Source organism: Arvicanthis niloticus, chromosome 26, assembly GCF_011762505.2.
Source record: "Arvicanthis niloticus isolate mArvNil1 chromosome 26, mArvNil1.pat.X, whole genome shotgun sequence".
Lineage (NCBI taxonomy): Eukaryota > Metazoa > Chordata > Mammalia > Rodentia > Muridae > Arvicanthis > Arvicanthis niloticus.
In genome coordinates this window covers 12,386,162-12,406,841 of record NC_133434.1, presented here as the reverse complement: position 1 = coordinate 12,406,841, position 20,680 = coordinate 12,386,162, and the positions used below count along the sequence as shown (strand labels likewise).

Here is a 20,680-nt window from a genome sequence, read left to right as displayed (position 1 = left end):
AGGCTGAGGGTTAATAACACGGGAAAGCACTTAACAATGACCGGCTATTATCTCCTCTCCTGGCTAGCCCAGCCAAGGCAGCCCAGCTCCTCCCTTTGTAATCTATAATAATGGCAGGGCTGGCCATCCCCTGGCCTGGCCGGCTCGACCTCAGCCCAGGCGCCAGGCTTCCCCCTGCCACCCCCAGAGAGTTAAGTGGGTAGTGGGTAGACATCTAGCCATTTAGCAGACACTGGTTCAAACAGTCCACAGCTTGCCTAGGCCGGCAGCCCAGCTCACAAGGGCAGGGATGAGTTTGTGCCAAGCCCCAAATGCTGAGAGCTTAGCAGAAGGTTGTAGGAACTCAAGCCGCTGAAGGCTCTGGATAGAGGCAGAGGTGGAAGGTGAGGAGGCGGCCACAGAACAGAATTCCTTAACTGTGCCAGAGACCTCTGGTAGTTCTCAGTCCTGGCTGGTACTAGAAAGGCTGTCCATCTGACTGTCTTCTTTGCCTGGCTCAGGGGACCCCCAATACCCTGTGTGGACACTTCTTTGTCCACTATGCTCCCTCCTCCCATGGAACTTCAGTCTTTTCTGGGAGATGAAAACTGGGTGAGGGTCTGAAGTTAAAGATAGGAGGAAATCACTGGGGGTGGGGGTGGAAGGGGTCACAGAGGCCTAGGGGTGGGGGCAGGGGGCCTGTCCTGTTCTGTTTCACTTTGGAAAATGCCATCAATAATGCAAAGTCAAAGAGACTCCAGGCCTTGGGAGTTGGGTTCTGGGACACCCGGCAGCCAATCAGATTGGCCCCCACCCTCGCGTATGAGCTCATGGCTCCTCCCCACAGCTCTCCCTCCCTTCTCCCAGACGGAGGCTCCTGGGGAATTGGTATTCTGTGGGCACTGCCTCAAGCCTGTGACCTCTCTTAGCCCTGAGGATGACGCACAAGTGCCCAGGCCAAACAACATACAGCCACAGGGACAGACAGCGCTGGCACTTTTAAGGCCTGAACTTAGAGCCCCATCTTCTAGCTCATAGATCCCTGGAGATAGTTCCCCATTCCCCTGATCTCTTGTCTCCTCTAACCTGGCAGGCATCCATCCACCAAGTCTCCCCTGTCCCAACAGTTCCACCAGTTGCTCTATCACAGCCCCTGGAAACTGGCAGCTCTGGTGCCTACCTCACAGTTCCCAGGGTAGGAGAGGGTTTCTTTTTGGAGCTGAAACCTTGCATCTCTCCCCTTTACTAAGCCCTACTTTTTGTTGGTAAAAAGTTCCAGCACCTCATAGGCGAGGAGACGGTTTGAGGAGACGGTTTACGTTAGTTATCTCTTGGCATTCATTACCTGGTCCTGCTGTCCCTGGAGGCTACTGAATGCACCATGGGCGGGAGCTTCGGTTGGGGAACCTGCCTGTGGCCTTGCTGTGCAAGACAGGGACAGGAAGGGCAGCACTCACATGGCTTTGAGTCTCTCTGTTGCCACAGGAACGGCTGGGACTGAATGGCTCTTTCATGGGGCAGTGGGAGGCCAGCCTATTGGCTGGGATCCCCCACACTCCTCCCTGTCCAGTGTGGGGCCCCTGCTGCCTGGATCCTCTCATTGTTTTTCCAGACCTGGCAAGTTCAGGCATGTGGCTGCTGGCAGTGCCTCCCCAGGTGCCTGCCACCTTGGACAACGGGGCGGGCGGGCCGTAATTCCTACTTATGCCATTTTCACAGAGATGTGGATGTCTCCCTTCTCATGGAGAGCCTCCATCCTTTTGCAAAGTTTCCCTCAGAAACTGGCATGGTGGCATAGTGTTGCACAGATGCCCTTGGCTTCCTGTGGGGACCCTGGAGCCATGCAATCGTGGCTCCCAGCCAACTGGTCCCATGCACCTACAGACCAGGCATGGAACTCAGTGAGGACCTTGAATGCAGGTTTTGACTTTGTCTGCCGGACAGCCTCATCCTGCACGCATTCGGTCCTTTCTAGCCCCCCTGGCTGTGGTGTCCTTAAATGTAGAGCCCTGAAAAAAATCTCAGGGCAGATGCAAGCGTGAACTTTTTTAGACACATGCATTCTCAGTCTTACAAACATAACTGCGAAGGCTATACTGTTTGCATTAAATAAAAATGAAAAGGTATTTCTAAACGTATAAGAAATTTAAATAGTGATTTTTTTTGTTTGTTTGTTTGGACAAGTCTTACTTTATAGCTTAGGCTGACCTCAAAGTTTCCGTCTTGTTTCATGTCCCAAGTGCTGGGATTGTAAATATGAGCCCTTGCCTAATAGTAAAACTTTCAAGTAAAGTTTTATTGTTCATATTTCGGATCTTAACAGGTCTTAACATTTAAAACTGCACCGACTTGGGCTATATGCACTAACTCAGTCCTCCCGGCAGCTTTAAGCAGTCACGCTGTCAGTCTGTGTCTAGATGAGGAGACAATTCTTTCTGCGAATGAATGTAGATCGTTTCCCATGCTCAGGCTGCTGTTGTGCCAGTGCTGGATGGGACTGAGCTCTGTCCACTACGGCTACTCTGAAGCCATCCCCTGTCCCCAAAGCAGGACCATGGGCCTGTGGAGTCAAGGGGGGGGGGAACCCCTTCAGGATGCAGATGTCCATTTACCCAGCTAGGACAGAAGACTCCTTGCAGGAGCAGCCCCTGGATTTTCCACTGCAAGTGAATGAAAGTGAAGCCTGGCGTAACCTGAGCTGCAGCACAGAGGTACTGATCAACTGGGAGATGGTGAGAGAGGCCTCTATTTCATCTGCTCTGCCAAGCTCTGTGTGTCCCCTGGTACTGGCATCTACCTCAGCACAGACTCCTGGGCCCTAACCTAGTGGTGGACATATCCCTGAGCTGCCTCCCCCCCCCCCCCCCCCCGTTGCTGTTCAGCCCACTCCCCAAGGTACTCACACTAGGTGAGTCAGGGTTGAGACGAACCCTGTTCCCTTGAGGCAGCCAACCACCTGGCATCATCAAGTCACTGTCATCAGTCACTGTCATTTCCTGTAGCTCACGTGAAGGGTTCCCTAACCTGCCCAGCTAGAGGAGGGACTTAGGCCTTAAGAATCCCAGGCACTCCTGGCCCTGGAGGCAGAGGACCGGTGATACACCACATCTTAGCAGATTCCATGATCCTTTCTGTCTGGATGTGTTCATCGTTCTGAGGCAAAGGCCTAGCCACATCTGCGGCTTTGTCACTGCCCCCACACTTACCTTCTCTCCCCCACAAGACACTTCATGGACACACCCAAAACAGCATTTAAGTCCCTTTCCTCCTACCCAGATGTTCAGGGCAGGTCAGTGGAGAGTCCCAGTCGGTCTCACTGGGTGCTTGGGAATGTCCACAATGGTGACCTCAGAGCTTCCCAAAGCTGCTTGCTAACTGTATCAGAATGTGCTGACCCGAGGAGTAAGAGAGGTGAGAAGGGACACCCTGTCACACCTATGACCCTGCCTCCTGGCTGCTTGGATCCCTTGCTACACTCTCCGGTCACAAGTGTCCACCCTGGCAGATGTGGAGAAAATGACAAGAGGAATTCATTTACGTGTTATACCATTGGCTCATCTCAGGCCTCTTGAGTCCCGAGCCTGGCTCTCTGACCTGGTGCTAGCACACCTCTCTATCAGAGGCTGGTTAATAGCAACCCACTCACTTTTATCACAAAATCTTACCTTTGGGGGGGGGTGTCCTGTAAAAAAGTTTTGTTCATGTTTCCATTTCTCTTGAGTTGAGGAGGTACCCAAAACTTGGGAGGGGATGGGAGATGAGGAGGTAAGGTGAAGAGAGCAGAGATGAAAGAGATTAGGACAAGCATCCTGGCTTGTGGAGAAGTGGGTGGTCCAGGAGGGCTCACTACAGGGTGTATTTTGATGTGGGGTTGGGAAGGATAGATATCTCTACAAGTCCAAGAAAAGGCAAAGAAACAGGTTTCCTCAAAGCAGAAGGTATCTCACAATTTTCTTTCCCACCCCCTATGCCCAAGTGCCCCTCCTAGCGCTCCCTGCTCTGGACAGTCCTCACTCCCCACCTTTAGGGCTTCAGATGTCCTCTGTCCCCATATCTTGAAGAGGGTTAGGTTACAACACTCACCAGGTCCAGTGAGCGGCCTCTCAAATGCTCCCCCAAACTCACTGAGGGCTTACTTAGCTGTCCTTGAAGCTCAGACAGCAAAGTGAGAGCTACTGACCTGTGTCCGGGGCCACTGGATGGGACCTGAGGGTCTTCTTTCCCCGTAGGGAAAAGACTGTCCAGAAAGTCCAGAAGCTGGAGTCTGACTGGGGCGGGTAATCCTGAGCTCAGGTTACGCTAGCTAGATATATATAGTATCTTATCTGACCTCGAGCTCGAGGAGATGGCAACTCACTTGCATTCCAAGCCCCAGGAGAATTAAAGGGGCAGTGACAAGCCCACCTTCCACTCGATGCCCAGTGACTGGGTGAAAGCTGAGAATGAGCTAGAATCCTGGGAGGGGATATTTGGAAATAACAGGAAGGATGGAGGGGGGACCAGAGCAGAGGGCTGGGGATGAATTTGAGTCTCAGACGTGAAGAAGGTGGAGTCTCTAGTGCTGTCAGTCACAGGTTGAGGCAAAACTGCTAACCCAGCTGCTGGAATCTTAAGACAGGGAGGACCTAGCTCTTCCCTACGGACACGGCCAGAGAGGGGTGGTAGACCAGCACTTGGGTTTCAGTCCACTACTGTCTTTTTACAGTGGGATTCTAGGTCTAGGCCTCAATTCTCACTCTTCCCTTTTTTGGACCTAAGATAGCTTGTGAGGATACTTAAGTCTCTGAATCTTAGCTATGTAGTTTGTAAAACATGAATTGTGGCACATGCCTTTTATCCCCAGCACTTAGGAGGTAGAAGCAAGCAGATCTCTTGAGTTCAAGGACAGCCTGGTCTACAAAGCAGATAGCTAGGATTACACAAAGAAACTCTCTCTCTCAAAAACCACAAACCAACGCAAACAAACAAACAAAACCCATGAACACTAACAGTCACGATTATGTCTCACAAAGATGAGCGATGAGGATAAAACAATAGTTTTATGCTTCCTCGAGCATAACAAGAGTTCAATAAACGACAAGCTTAGTGGCCATGTTCACTCATCTACTCTCTACTGATGCTTGTTGTAGCAGATAACCCTTCCAAGAAGAAAAAGGCCTTGCCACCCCCCCCCCCCCATCAGGGGATTGCAATGCCAGACACTAGTCCCATGGTTTTCTGAACCACATCCCCCAAATGGAAATGTCAGACAGATCTTGCCACTTTCCCAAGGCCACTGGACAAGCCTACTAGAGATCCTTTGCCTTTTGCTCAGAAAAATAAATTATCAAGTGTGGCTTCCCGGGGCTGCCAGGAGAATGCTTGGCTCCAGAGGGGTAGTTCCAGTCTACCTGATGGATGGCTCAGGGTTCCAGGGTATCAAAGGCAGGCTGGACAGGGTCATGGGAGGAGGGCCTCGGTGCACCTGTCTACTCCCAAGATGATTCTTCTGTTTCTAGATGGCTCTCCCTGGAGACTGGAAGGCCCCCGGGCTGGTGCCTCCACCCTGTCTCAGCACAAGGTACTGACTCAGACTGGGTCCTGGTGATGCACTTGAGAGGACGCCCTCATTCCAATCCTCATTCCAGAGTGGCATGCATCTACAGCATCAAAGAGTAGGGGACACCCCCACCCCAGCCCATCCACCAGTTTTCCATGTCTCGTGTTTTGTGGTTTGGTGTGTGTGTGTGTGTATGCTTATATGCCTGTGTTTGCGGAGATAAGCAGCCCCTACTAGAATCTTCAACTCAACTTCATTCTCAAAAGCTCTGGGGTTAGGAGCTAGGAGTACTCTTTTCTCAGAAAAGCTAGAAGCAGTTGACCAGGACTCCCCTTGGCAAGTTGCATGTCAGAGAACATTGCATGGCTGCTTTTGCTTTGGGATTGGTGAGAATTTCAAAGTTGCCTCTTTCTGATTTGGGATTGGTGGAAAAATTTTCCCTTCCGCTTAACTGCTCGCTTCCCCCTAAGCCCCTTCCCTCCCCCCACCTTTGGAAAACTGATCAAGAGACAGCCCCAGGATGTTTAACAACTGGGAGGGTGGTAGCTGCACACACATTTGGGGAGAGGGGGTGTCAGGGTCCAGGCGTCATTCTCAGGCTACACAACACACAGGGCGGGGAGACCTGTACCCGCGGTTACAGTGTTTCCTCAGAACACATTGATCAGCACACAGATGGCTCTTCCTGGCACCCCGAGCTGTCAGCTGGCAGCCCCTCTCACACACTGGCACCCACAGCTGGAGTTCCCCCCTCCGCACAGCTGGCCCTCGCCCTACATTTCTCACGTCCAGACTGCCCAGGCTGTCTTTGACACCCTACTTTCCGAGTCTCAAAGCTGGTACTGACCCTGGCTTTTCCTTTCCCCGACCTGCGACAGGTGGCACGTACCTGCCTCTTCTCGGAGGATGGACGAGTCGAACCGGGCACAAGCATGGAGCTGCGGATGAGTCCTGGCTGGTACTGGCGCGGCGCAGCGAGCAGTGGCTGACGCAGAGGGCTCCCTGGCCTCGCTCGGTGCCTGCCCGCCTCTCCCCCACCTCCGCCGGGGGCCCAGAAAGGACCTCCCCGGGAAATCGGCGCCACCCAGCGGGCAGCAGCCTCATTGCGCCCGGGCCGGCCAAGCCACACCCCGCGTTTGCGTCACTGATATACGTCACGGCTATTGGCTTGTTCCTATTGTTGCGTCAGTAGAGCCCCGCCTGGCGTGGGTCTCCCAGGTAACCGGGTATATACAGAGAACCACGTGGAGAAAAAGCACGCCTGTTTGGAGCAAGGTGGTGCAAGGAAAGAAGTGGACTGGAATCTGATAGGTCCCGTCGCTGGAAAGACTGAGACAGAGGGTCACATCACGGGGAAAAGGCACATACCAGCTTTCAGATTTTAGGGAAGGTTTTCCTACCGGGCTGGAAATGTTCTATTCCATAGACTCTTTTTCTGACTACTTTTAAAAATTTTATTTATTTATATTTAAACATGCATTTATTTAAACGAACAACCAAGTATATCTAAGCCCCATCAATCAATCAATCAATCAATCAGGTAAAGAAGATTATGTTCATTCAACATGATACTATCAATTTACATTACCATTCTATGGGCTACTTATTAAGTATGTTACTAGACGCGGTAGGTACTTTGCATATATTAGTTTTCTCATTTAATCTTTTTAATGGTCCTGTAAAAGAACCACTATTATAGTCATCTATTGCACAATGTAGCTGGAGTCTACAGACACAGTGTTCGGGTAGTAAGTGTCAAGCATCTGCCAATGCAGTTCATTTAGGTGACTACTGGGCGGCTCTTATTCCAAGAAAGGACAGAATTTTATCTAAGCTATCAGGTTTAGAATAAAAAAAAAAGAGGCAATTTGTATTTTCATTTTAAGCAAATGACTTTATTTTTAATTAATTAACTATTGTGTGCAATGGTGCTTTGCTTGCATGTGTGTCTGTGTGAAGATGTTAGATCCCCCAGAGGTGAAGTTACAGACAGTTGTGAGCTGCCATGTGGTTGCTGGGAATTGAACCCAGGTCCTTTAGGAAGAACAGTCAGTGCTCTTAACCATTGAGCCACCCATCTCTTTAGCCCTTCTTTTTCCCCCAGACAAGGTTTTTCTATGTACTCCTGGAACTCACTCTGTAGACCAGGCTATCCTTGAACTCACAGACATCCCCCTGCCTCTGCACCAACTCACATGGTCTGAGCTCCAAATGTGCATGTGCACACAAACACACAAACAAAAATCATAAAAGACAAAATGGAACAAAAATGAAATGTTAACCATGTTATGTTTCCTCTTTAAAAAAAAAAAGACCAAGGCAAATCTTGATATATTTTCCCCCTCTTGATTATTTTTTAAATTTTAATTTAAAAAAATTAAAAAAGTTTATTTTTATGTATAGGAGTCCTCTACCTGTATATACACCTACATGTCAAAAGAGGGTATCAGATCCTATTACAGATGTGATTGTTAGGAACTGAACTCAGGACCTCTGGGAAAGTGCCCTTAACCACTGAGGCATCTCTCCAGCCTGTTCCCACTTGGTTCTTTTTTTTTTTTTTTTTTTCTATTTTTTGAATTCATTTATTATATATGAGTACACAGGCAGAAGGGACAGACAGACAGTAAACGCAAAGGTCCTGAGGCAGAAGCCAAATGTTAATTTTGAGGAAAACTAGGTGGGTGTGGCTGGAGTAGTGTATTGATACAGCTTACGATGTGTTCATCATAACCGCCGTGATTTCCTGAATTGTCTAGCTGACTTGACCTACACGCTTTCTCTGTGTGGTGGCTAATCTCAACTTGACCCAAGTGAGAGTCATCTGAAAGGAGGGGACCTCAATTGAGAAAACGCCTCCCTGAGCTCCAGTGTTAAGACATTTTCTGAACTAGTGACTGATGTGGGCAGGGCCCAGTCCACCGTGGGTGTGGCCACTCCTGGACTAATTTCTAGGGTTCTATAAGAAAGCAGGCTGGGCGATCCATGATGAGAGCCAGTAAGCAGCATGGCTCTGTGGCCTCTGCATCAGCTTCTGCCTCCAGCCTTCTGCCCTGCTTGAGTTCCTGTCTGACTTCCTTCAACCATGTGGACGTGTAAACCAAATAATCCTCTTGCTCCTCAGGTTACTTTTGGGTCGCAGCAATATTAATCTTAACTAGGACACCGAGAAAACCATTCCAAAGATAAAACTAAATTGTTAGAGAGGCATATACGGGACTTTATAGTCAGACCCTGCCTCCAGCCAGGAATGCACCTCCCCATGGTTTGACCCTTAGGTAAATCAAGGATATTCTAGCCAGTGTCCTAGTCCATCAATATGCTCTTCTTTTGGCTCAAATTGTGAAGATCCATCTGATCTTGCTGCTGCCCAGGACCACCTTCTGTTGGTCAATTCTCTATACACTGAGATGGGAGACCTGGATCTGATTTCTGAATGGAGAATGTATCCAAAGAGAGCCAGAACAGAACAAGGTTAGCTTGGCCAAGTCACCCGAGGAGAAATGACAGGAGCACTCACTGGGGTTGTGGAAGAAAGAGAATGGATGAGAGCTGGCTGTAACCAGGGCCCGCTTTGACGTCAGTATGAACAGGGTTTTGTGATGGGTTAGGTAGTAAGAAGGAAGGCAAGAGTTAAGGAGAGGGGAGTGGGTGGGACTGATCGGCTAGATTAGCCTTGTTGCAGGATAGTTGATGATTATGGTACATAGATAACCTAATTATTAGCAAAACATGAAAGCCTAGTTAGATACTGCGTTCGTCAGATGCAGTTAGGTGCGTCCTGAAGAGATGCAGTTTGGGTGTGCCCCTAAAACGCCAGGATAGATAAGAATGCTAAAGAATGGAAAGTTCCTGCCTATGTTAAGGCAAATTGCTTGGGTCTTGTGGTCTTTGCTCTATGATCCCAGACAAAGCCAGTGGAATGGCCTTGAGCTGCCCCACTGTTAAGGTAAACTGGTTCTGTCCCCACTGACTTGGCCTGGAGTCCTCCACTATGCAATGGCATGACTCAAGTGTAAGGGAGAAGCTAGAGATTTTTTTTTAAAATATCAATTGACTCTCTTTGGGGCTTGATCTTTTGACTTGGAAGGGCTTCCTGGAAGAAGATCCTGTTAAGAGATAAAGATTCTGTCTCTGGCTTGTAGGATCCACAGAGAAGCAGCTGGCAGGATACAGGTGAAACAGGATTCTAGGGAAGAGAGCCAAGGAGCCTTCTTGAGTTTGGAGGAGCTCAAGAGAAAGGTAGACTAGCTCGGTGGAATGAAAGAAAGATTTCTTAAGAGCTAGTAGCTTACTTGTAAGAGTGGGCTTACTTTATACAAAGTAAATAGATACTTTGTATATAGTTAAAATAAACTTACCTTGCTGAGCTAGCAGGTTTTTGTTTGTTTGTTTGTGTTTGTTTGCTTGTTTTTAAACCAGTGTTCCTGCCTCACACCTCTATTGGGAACAAATATTAGTTAAATTCAAAAGGACAAATGTTACATAGCCTGGTTTAGTATATCACACATTTAAGATACTTTCAGGAATCCTGATGAGTTATCCACAGAACAGGTGTTGAAGTCTGGTGTGATCTGGGCTAGGGGTTATAAATTTGAGAGCCTTCAGGTTATTTAAGACCACGATATGAAAAAAGATTAGCAGATATAGACAGAGAAGGGTGTGAGAGGCCTGAATTCTGGGGTTCTCTTACATTAAGTAGCTTCAAAGATGGTTGGAACCATCTGAGAGACCGAAGAATGGCCAGTGTATTGGGAGAGTCCCAGGAGACAGCAGTGAATATGTTGAATGCTTGGGAAACTTACCTAGGAGGAGGGAGAGAACAGATGTGTCAAATGCCAATAGGTTAAGTGAGACGAGTTTCAGATTGGTTTAGAAGATTGGTGAAATGCTGGTTCATGTTGGAGAAGCATTGATCCTAGGTTCCTACTTTCTTCTCCTCCTTTTTCTTCTCCTCCTCCTCCTCATTCTCCTCCTCCATTTTTCTTCCTCCTTCCTCTTCTTTCTTTCTCTCTTTCTCTCTTTCTCTCCTTCCTTCCTTCCTTCCTTCCTTTCTTTCTTTCTTTCTTTCTTTCTTTCTTTCTTTCTTTCTTTCTTTCTTTCTTTCTTTCTTTCTTTTTCTGACCAGAATATATTTGATGGAGTTTGATAGAGATCAGGTAAAAATCTGAGTTTGCATGAGTTCAAGAAAGAATGGGAAGAAAGGGATGAAAATACTCCCTCTCATTCAAGGTGTGTGTGCGCGCGCCTGTGTGTGTGTGCCTGTGTGTGTGTGTGCCTGTGTGTGTGTGTGTGTGTGTGATGTGAACAAGAATGTGAGCCCACCATGCCATGGAGACCAGAAGACAACTTTTGAGAATTAGTTCTTCCTTTCTACCTGGTTTTGAGGCAGACTCTCTCTTGTTCCTGCACACTCTGGGCTAACTGACCCACTTTTTGGCTCTCATCTTGCTGCTGAAAGAGTGGGATTATAGGGTATGGCGGCCTTCACTTCTTACTTGGTTCCAGAGGTGGGGACTCAGGGTGTCAGGCTCGTGCCACAAGTGCTTTCATCCACTCTTTGTTTATCCTTTTCAAAATTAATTAATTAATTAATTAATTAATTTTGAGCCAAAGTCTCACTCTATAGCGTGTCCAGAGCAGTGTCCCGACTAGTGATGGGATGGCATTGAGTCTGGTAGTAGAAGGACCGGCCTTGAGTAGGGGAGTGAATGGCTCACCTACAAGTGAGGGGAGAGAGGCGTAGAACCTGGGGACAGGCACAGGAGGTGGAGATGGCCTCTGCTTTTAGTGAATTTGAAAGTGAGGCCAGCTAGTAAGGCTGGCTGAGGAAAAGCTAGGAATTTGCTGATTCAAGGAAAGCTAGAAGAAAATACTTATGAAGTCGGAGGTCGGTGGTGCAGACCCGTAGTTTTAGCTGTTCGGGGTTGAGGCTAGAGTCTTGCAAGGGTACAGAGTGAGGTCAAGATCAGACTGGGTAACCTAAGAGATACCTTAAAAATACGAAGTACCGATCATGAATGCTAGCGACACATCTCAGTGGTAGAGTGCTTGCTTGCTTGAGGTCCTGGGTTCAAACCCCAGTTTCAGAGAAGAAAAAGAAAAAAAGTGATTATCTACATCAGTGGTTATTCAACTTAAACAAGAACCTTCTAGAGAGGAGGATAGGACCCGCTCTCTGACTCAGGAGGTATAAGATGGCTTTGAACATTTGCATTTTCTATGGTTTTGTGGCCACTTTTGCACCTGCTGGCCTGGGGACAACTGTCTGAGAAAGTTTGGGCGGCTGGGGGACAGGGAGCAGGCTAGGAAAAGGCCTTGTGAATGGCAGACAGCATCGAGGTTATGACTCCAGGGTGTCCCTGTTCTGTGTCCTTCCTTGTTATGTAGATGTGGAGTCCTGTAGCCTTGCAAACACTTTTTCATGTGTGTGAATATGATGTGTGTGTGTATGGGGCAAAGGTGTTACATTGGCACATCATGCATTTAGAGGTCAGTGGGCAGCTTCCTACAGAAGGGAGCAGGTTCTCTCCTACCAGGTGTGTGTGTGTGTGTGTATGTGTATATGTGTGTATGTGTGTATGTATGTATGTATGTGTGTGTTAGTGTGTATGTGTGTGTATGTGTGTGTTAGTGTGTATATGTGTGTATGTGTGTGTATATGTGTGTGTGTGTATATGTGTATGTATGTGTGTGAGTGTGTGTGTATGTGTGTATATGTGTGTATGTTTGTGTATGTGTGTGTATGTGTGTGTATGTTTGTGTATGTGTGTGTGTGAGTGTGTATATGTGTGTGTATGTATGTGTAAGTATGTATATGTGTGTGTATGTGTGTGTGAGTGTATGTGTGTGTATGTGTGTATATGTGTGTATGTGTGTGAGTGTGTGTATGTGTGTGTATATAAGTGTGTATATGTATGTGTATGTGTGTGTTTGTGTGTGTGTACATGTGTATGTGTGTTTGTGTGTGTGTACGTGTGTATGTGTGTATGTGTGTGTATGTGTATACACGTAGGGGGGAGGGTGCTGGTACATATGTGTACAGATTAGTGTGTGTGAAACCAGAAGGGGGTGTCAAATGTCCTCTTCCTTCTCTCTCACCCTCTGTCATCAAGCCTCGAGCTATCTCCCTGTCCTGCTCCCGCAGTGCTGAGGTTACAGACTTTCTCAACACCATGCCTGGGTTGTTCTAAGGGTACTGAGACCCTAAGCGAGGTCTCACAGTGGTATAAATGTTTGTAGCCACTGAACCTGCCCTTCCTCTTACCCTTACCGTGCATCCTTGATAAAGGGGTGGGCATTATCTTGTTAGGGCCACCTTAAAAAGCAGCCATGACTGAGGGGAGGGACTTAAGGTGACAGATGTGTATTCTCTGGAGTACAAAAGTCCTAATCAGAGTGTGAGCTTGTCAGTGTGCTGTCTCCAAAGCTTGAGAGGAGGGGCCTTCCTCAGCTTTCCCAGCTTCTGGTAGCCCCAGGTGACACTACTGTTCAGTCCTCTGCCCATTTTCCCCATGGCTGGTTTTTCCATTTCTCTTTGTCCTGGTTCCTCTGGTTTGATGAGGCTAGCAAGGGGCCATCCTACTCTAAATGACCTTGTCTTGACTTGGTTGCAGTTGCTGAGAGCATATATCCAGAGATGGCCACATTGAGAGGAAGTGAGGATTGAGACTTGGGTGCATCTTTTCAGGGCACACAATTTAACCCACTCCAGACAGGGTTCTGCTCTCTCTTCCTTAAGACCCACTCCCTCCAGGCTGTGAACTTCTGACTTCTGGTGATGATGCTCTGCTCCCTGCTGTTGCCTCCAGCACACTGGGTGTCATATCCACAGCTAGCTCCTGGTCACTGTCTCCTACTGCACTTTTCTCCAACATTCTTGCTGATACTAGCCTCCCTGTCAGCCTGTGGGCCCCTTGACCCCCACTGTCTCACTTGTGCATCATCTACCCACCCACAGGCTTCTTCATATCCGTGCCCAGTTTAGTCTCTGACGTCTTGCTATATACATTTCTTGCCAACTTCCTTGACTCTTCTGCCCTCTCCTCTGTCGCTCATGTCTGGAGGCCCCTGACCCTCCATGAGCTGTCTTGCCCGCCTCCTCAATACTCTTTCAGAAGAATAAAAGAGATAGAAGATGATGAACTGATTAGGGCTACTCCAAGTTCAGGATCACACATCTTGGTGCTGCCCGGCATTTCCACCATGTTTCTGAGCTTTGATGCCTTTTCTACCGAATTAATTTTCGACTGCTGCATAACACACACCCACACATAAAACAACACCATTCATTGTCGCCGGCTAAAGGTCAGAAGTCCTGATGGATAGGCTGGGTTTTTACAAGGCTGGGGTTTCATAAGGTCTAAATCAAGAACAACGCTGGGTTGGACTCCTGCCAGGATGCTCAGGGAAAGAACCCACCTTCATGCTTGGCCAGGTTGCTGGCAGGGTGTAGCTCTTCAGATGCTGATGTGAAGTCCTTAGTTCCTTTTTGGGTCTTCCCTCTACTCCTGGAGACTGCCCATCTTCCTCTTGCTGGGACCAGATGTAGCCATGGCAACCCTTTGGCCCTTCCATTTCTGTTTTCCCTGTAGACCACTGGTCAGAGAAATTTCTCTGCCTTTTAAGCCCAGGCACAAGGTGACTGAAACTCATTCATGAGTTCCAGGGATTGGGGGCATGTGTGACATCAGGAAGAGCTACCTTCAGAATTTTGTTCCTGCTCCCACCTTCTGATTACTATAATTTTTATTATTATTTTTTATTTTTTTATTTTTTTATTTTTTTTTGTTTTTTCGAGACAGGGTTTCTCTGTGTAGTCCTGGCTGTCCTGGAACTCACTCTGTAGACCAGGCTGGCCTCGAACTCAGAAATCCGCCTGCCTCTGCCTCCCAAGTGCTGGGATTAAAGGCCTGTGCCACCACTGCCCGGCCTGATTACTATAATTTTATCATTTCCTTTGTTTCTTCCCAACACAGTTGTGGCAGCATTGAGATTTAAGAGGTTAAGGTAACATGGTTTTTAAAAAAAGTAAGTTAAAGCTAGGTCTCTCTAGCTTCTGGGGACAGCATCTAGGCTTCTGATGCTTTCCTTCCTTTTTGAGGTAAGGTTTCATGTATCCCAGGTTGACCTTGAACTCATGATGTAGCTGAGGACCTGGAGCTTATTCATTTATTTAGAATTATTTATTTACTTTATGTATATGGGTACACTGTAGCTGTCTTCAGATACACCAGAAGAGGGCATCAGATCCCATTACAGATGGTCGTGAGCCACCATGTGGTTGCTGGGAATCGAACTCAGGACCTCCGCAAGAGCAGTCAGTGCTCTTAACCGCTGAGCCATCACTCCAATCCCACCCTGAACTTCTGATCCTCTTGTCCACATCACAGCTACTTGGATTAGAGGTGCACACCACAATACCCAGTTTATGTGTGCCAGGATTGGACCCAGGCTTTGGGCTGGTCAAGTGATCATGTTACCAATTCGGCAGTGTCTCCAGCTCATCGTGGAAGCTCTCTGCCACACTGCTGATCTATTTTTCTTTTTCAAACTTCTCCATTTCCCTTCCACCTCTCAAAACTCCCCCTCCTCAGCTTGACCACATCTTGTATTTGAGAAGCAGAGACCTCCTGCATGGAAAGCCCTGATATATATATATATATATTCTCACATAGCACTGGCTATCCTGGAACTCACTATGTAGACCAGGCTGGCTTCAAACTCATAGAGATCTACGTGACTCTGCCTTCTGACTGCTGGGATTAAAAGCATGAACCACTACGCTTATCTAGGACTTTCTAGTTATATCACGATGGGGCAGAAGGCTCTAATGGCAGGCAAATGTGCCATCTAAGTCTTTTTCCTTAAAAAAAAAATTTTTTTTTAATGATGTTAGGGATGGAATCCAGGGCTGTTGCTGTACCACTGATCCACACCCAAGCTTCTTATATAAAGGCATTAATACCATCATGGGAACCCCATCCTCACATCCTTAACCTTAATTAACTCACAGAGGTCCTATCTTATTAGTTTTGTTATAGTTTTAGCAACAAAATACCTTGACAAAAGCAGCTGAGGGGAAGAAAAGCTTTATTTGAGCCCATAATTCCAGATTATAGCTTATCACTTGGGGAAGTCAAGGCATCGAGGACTTGAAGTAGCTGGTCACATCTGGTCACATCCACAGTCAGCAGCAGAGGAAGAGTGAATGTATGCATGCTTAGTGTTCAGCTGCCTTTCTGCTTTTTATCCATGGCCCCAAGCCTAGGGAATGGTGTTGCCCATAGTGGGCGTGCCTTCCCATCTCAATTCATGTTATCAAGATAATTCTGCATGGATATGCTTACAGGCCAACCTAATTTAGACAGTCCTTCACTGAGATTTCCTTCCTAAGTGATTCTAGATTATGTCAAGGTAATAATAATTAAAACTAATCATTACAGACCTCGCCTCAAAATACCATTATTTTATGAAGTTGAAGATTAAAGTTTCTAACATATGAACTTTTAGAGGACACATTCAAATCATTATGTTATGGCAGGTACCTTCAAATTCACAAACCTAAGCTTATGCACCATCTTTTTTTGTGGGTGTAGCTGGGTCTTATGTAGCCCAGGCTGTCACCAAGCTAGCTGTGGCTACATGAGATCCTTGAACTCTTGATCTTCCTGCCTCCACATCCCAAGTGTCAAGATTGTATGTAAATCACACCCAGCGCACACCTATCTTCCTTGTCTTTATTTGTAGCTCCAGGTCTCTCCCCTGTTGTCTTTCTAAAGACACCATTTTCTTTAGTTTCCTCTCTTCAGTGTTCCCTGTCTTTAGGATCTTCAGTAACCAGAACATCAATAGACAACCATGATGCAGTATTTATTACCTTTACTTTATTTATTTATTTAATTTAATTTTTTTTTGAGACAGGGTTTCTCTATGTAGCCCTGGCTGTCCTGGAACTCACTCAGTAGACCAGGCTGGCCTCGAACTCAGAGATCCATTTGCCTCTGCCTCCCAAGTGCTGGCACTAAAGGCATGCGCCACCACCACTTGGCAGTATTGCCTATTTATAAAGGTTTGCATGTGTACCAACATGTATACTTAGTTTCTGCAGCGGTCAGAAGAGGGCATTAGACCCCTGGAGCTGGAGTTACAGAGGTTGATGAGGTTCCATGTGGATCCTTTGCAATAGCAACAAATGCTCTTACTCACTCAGCCTTCTCTCCAGCCCCGTGATTGCCTGTCTTTAAAACACACCAAACCTCCAGACTCCACCTCTGACTTCAGTCACAGCAACACGCCCTGAGAAACAAGTGAGCAATCTCCAATTCACTTTTCCTCACCCACTTCAGGCTGGCTGCTGCTACTACAACTCCCAAGGTAGCTCTTGCCAAATCCTAAGGTTGTTGGAAGCTGGGCCCTTAAGCATCTCATGGCTCAGGGGAGCCAGATGTCTAGGCGGTTCTCTGGAATGGCTGGCAGGTGATGGTGGCTGTCGGCTGGAGCTTAAGTTAGCTGGTCCTGATGAGTGGAGTGCCTACACAGCTGCGTGACTGGGCATCTCCGTATGGAGGCTGGGTTCCAAGAGGGAGTGTCCCTGGAGCCAGCATTCCAGGAGAACCAGTTGCAGGCATCTCATGCTCCAGCGTTAGAAGGCACAGTGCATGACCCTAGAGACTGTAGGTGAGACACCAGGCCATGCTAGGTGCAACTGAAGCTTACACACAGGCCAAGGTGATTTAAGAGCTGTCTTTGGAGAATTGCTTCTCCAGCCACAAACAGCCTGGCCCTCATATTGCTTCATTATTGTTATCAGTATTGTTTTGAGTCAAGGTTTCACTATGTAGCCCAGGCTAGCTTGAAACAGATATCCACCTGACTCTGCTTCCCTAGGATTGGAAGTAAAGGCATGCACACCAGTATGCCTTTCCTTCCTTCCTTCCTTCCTTCCTTCCTTCCTTCCTTCCTTCTTTCCTTCCTTCCTTCCTTTATTTCTTCCTCCCCCCTTTCTCTCCCTCCCTCCTTCCCTTCCTTCCTTCCTTCCACGACAGGATCTTACTATGTAGCCCAGGCTGTCTTTGAACTTGGAATCCTGCTTTGGTCCCCCAAATGTCCCACCAAGCCTGTCCACAAGTCATATTTATAGACTCTGTCTTTGGCCTCTTCTCTCTTTTCTTCTCTCCAATTTTCTCAGCTCAGGCTGACCTTGAACTCACAGCAGTCTTCCTGTCCTAACCTGAAGTGCTGGATTACAGGCATGAGCCAACACTCCTGACTCTTTTAATCTTAATAGCAGCTAACCTAGTTAATCCTTTTTTAAAAGGCGGGGTTTCATGTATCCCAACTAGGCCTCCTACTTGCTGTGTAGTTGATGACTTTAAACTGATTCATCTGCCTCCACCTCCCTGGCGCTGGGATTATAGGTATGTGTCACCGTGCCTGATCAAGTTATGTAATGTGGGGGATGAAACCCAGGGCTTTATGCATGCTAGGCCAGCACTCTTGTCTGCGGAACCACACCCACATCTAGCTCTCCTCTCCATACTCGCACGTGACTGTCCGATGCTATAACAAACAGCTCGAATCTGGTCCTCAACCGACACTTCCTTTTCTATCTTAACAACGTGATGTTATTGTTGAAGATTGAGATTCCTTCTCACTTCCTCTCAACTCCTCCCCAACACAAAAATGGCCATTAATAGGCGAACCCTCAAATAGAAATGGTAGTGCATTGATAGAATTCTTTAAGCATGTTATTTTGTATAGAGACAAAAGTTATTAGGTTTAAAGCAGTCCATTTCTCCATCCTATGGTCTTATTCCCCTAAGTAGCCACTCTAAACAACTCAGTTCTTCTATTTGCTTGTTGGATATATAATCTTTATCTCAGAATTTAGTAAGTCAGCTTTTAGATGACAGTGGGGTCATACCTGAGAGCTGAGTACCTGGTAGTTACTTGAGGCTGGAGCCTTGATAGAGTAGTGCTAGAGAAAAGCTGTACCGTTGTTACCCTGAGTACTCTTGCGCTGAGCAGGAGGGGCCCAGAGATGCTCTAGCCTATGCTAGCACTCAGAAGGAACTCAGCCTGATGTTCTATCAGAAGCGAGCTTGGGAAGATGTACCTGCCCCACAACAGAAATGCTATATGCTCAGACAGGAGTTGTATTTTGTGCCAAGGAGGCAGGAAGATGCATGTCACAGGTCCCCGAGGCTGTGATGTATTCCCAGTTGGCCAGTGAAACTCCCCGCATTTCATGGAAATCCCCTTGGCCTCCCTAAAGGAGCTCTGGATATCAGGGAGACTGCTAGAGTGTTGGCCTGTGCAGTCTGTTTCAGTGGGTAACCCCATTTGAAAGTAGGGTACACAGAGGGGTAGTAAAATACATTTTAAATAAACTGTGTGTGCGCGCGCACACGTGTGTGTGCACACGCGTGCATTCACAGGCATGCATACAAAGTGTGCCGTGGTCCAAGTGACGTGCTGGGACAGCTTTGAGTGTTTGCTTGTCTCTTTCCACCAACGTGTGTGCCAGGGATTGAACTCAGACCATCAGACTTGGTGGCAAGTGATCTACCCACTGAGCCATCCCACCAGCCTCAAGGCAGGGACATTTGATGCTCTTGAGCAAGAATTCTAGGACTTAAGGTAGGGTACTAAGTGGCTGAAGGTAGAGAGATTAAGGACAGTGAGCAAGTGGGTAGGGGGCCTAGGACCCATGGGTAGGCGCCTCAGGCCTTTCTAAGTGACATCTCACAGCCTCTACAAGACTTGCTGACTTGGCCAGAGGGACTGATGGGTGTCATGGCCTGCTGATGAAAACCTTTAACATTCCTGTCTACATTATGATTGTCTTGGCTTGGTTTCAGTTGCAAAGCCTGCCTGATGGCTTTTCCTCTCTTACCCTCTTCTGCCCTCCTGGTCCACAGTCCTCTGCGGCTTCTTAGGCTGGCTGTATCCACTCTAGGCCTCAGAATCTAGGCCTCTGAGATAGCTTCAGAGGGCAACCCCAGCTCCCTAACAACTGAGAGCGTGGCCACAAAGATCTCCAGGGAAGAATTCTGAATGTGACAGAGGCCACACAAGGAATGTTACCTGGGTGCCAGTGTTTCACACTGATCTTTCATCTGAGGCTTCTAATCTGGCCTCCCATTGCTTGAAGGGTGGGATTTCTCAAACTTGCCTGGTGTTGAGTCACCCCTTTTCCCCTGAAAAAGTTTTCTTACAGACTTCTTTGGCTTGACACTTGTAGCTCCAAGTCAGTGCTGAGCAGGGAGCCTGGGTCCCTTTCCGGGACAGCTCAGGCTTGGCTGTACCTGCCAAAGGGCTGGCAGCCTCACGGCCTGAGGTGGGTAGCTTCTCCAGCCTTCTTCAGGCATGGTCAGGCAGGAGGCCAGTGCAAAGGCAAGAAGACTGGGAGCGAGTGGTGTTAATTTAGATATGGATGTTTAAGAAAAATGTTCAGAGAATTATTCTATTCATGCTAAATACCAAGTGAATCAGCCTCCTCCCCCACATTGCCTGTCAAAGTATGGTTGGGCTGTCTCATAGTTCTCTCTGCAAATGGATCCCATTACAACTCAAACCCTGGATGGCCTGTGGTGCCTGTTGATATTTTACTCATTACTTTTTGAGGAGGGATCCAGGGATGGGACCCCATGTTTCTTACTCCAGACCATTCTCAGGTGGTTGCTTTTGGATTGAAGGCCTGATGCCTGTCATCCTCCGTCCCTCCTCCCTCCCCCAGTCATCATGCCCCCCCCCTTCAGGGCTCCAGGGCGTGTCCTCTCAGCAGATAGGTCTTAAGACTGCATTTCTGTAGAGCTAAGGCTATGAAGGCAAGGTACATACTTCAGCACAAAATCCCTGGCACTTCCAGAGCCAGAGTTGGCTGCATGGCCAGGCTCATGTGTTGGCGTGCAAACTCAACTGCTGTCACCGAATGAGTCAGCAGAGAGAATGAACACACATCGATTTGGGCAAAGATTCCATATTGGAGTCACTCTCAAGAGAAGCCCAGCATAGGGAGCTATAAAAAGTGGGAGACAGAAGGCAAGGGAATAGGGAAGTCTGGGGGTACCCCAGAGTCCTGTTGGACACACAGAAGCACGTAGCCAAGCCATCCAGGTTGGGAACCTTGGAAGAGCACAGGAGAGACAGACACCAGGA

General features: G+C 47.8%; 1 protein-coding gene across 2 annotated transcripts in view; it reads right to left on the bottom strand.

Annotated features, from left to right (window-relative positions):
* The window catches only part of Usp2 (ubiquitin specific peptidase 2), a 28,199-nt gene extending 21,570 nt beyond the window's left edge, over window positions 1-6,629 (bottom strand). Inside the window, exon 1 of one of the 2 annotated variants that reach the window (XM_076924820.1) lies at window positions 6,408-6,629. The gene's annotated coding sequence lies outside the window, so the exon portion shown is untranslated. Of the gene's footprint in view, window positions 1-1,324; window positions 1,455-6,407 lie in introns of those variants that run through there. The other variant, XM_076924821.1, reaches the window with a different exon arrangement.
* Between the last annotated feature and the right edge of the window lie 14,051 nt (window positions 6,630-20,680).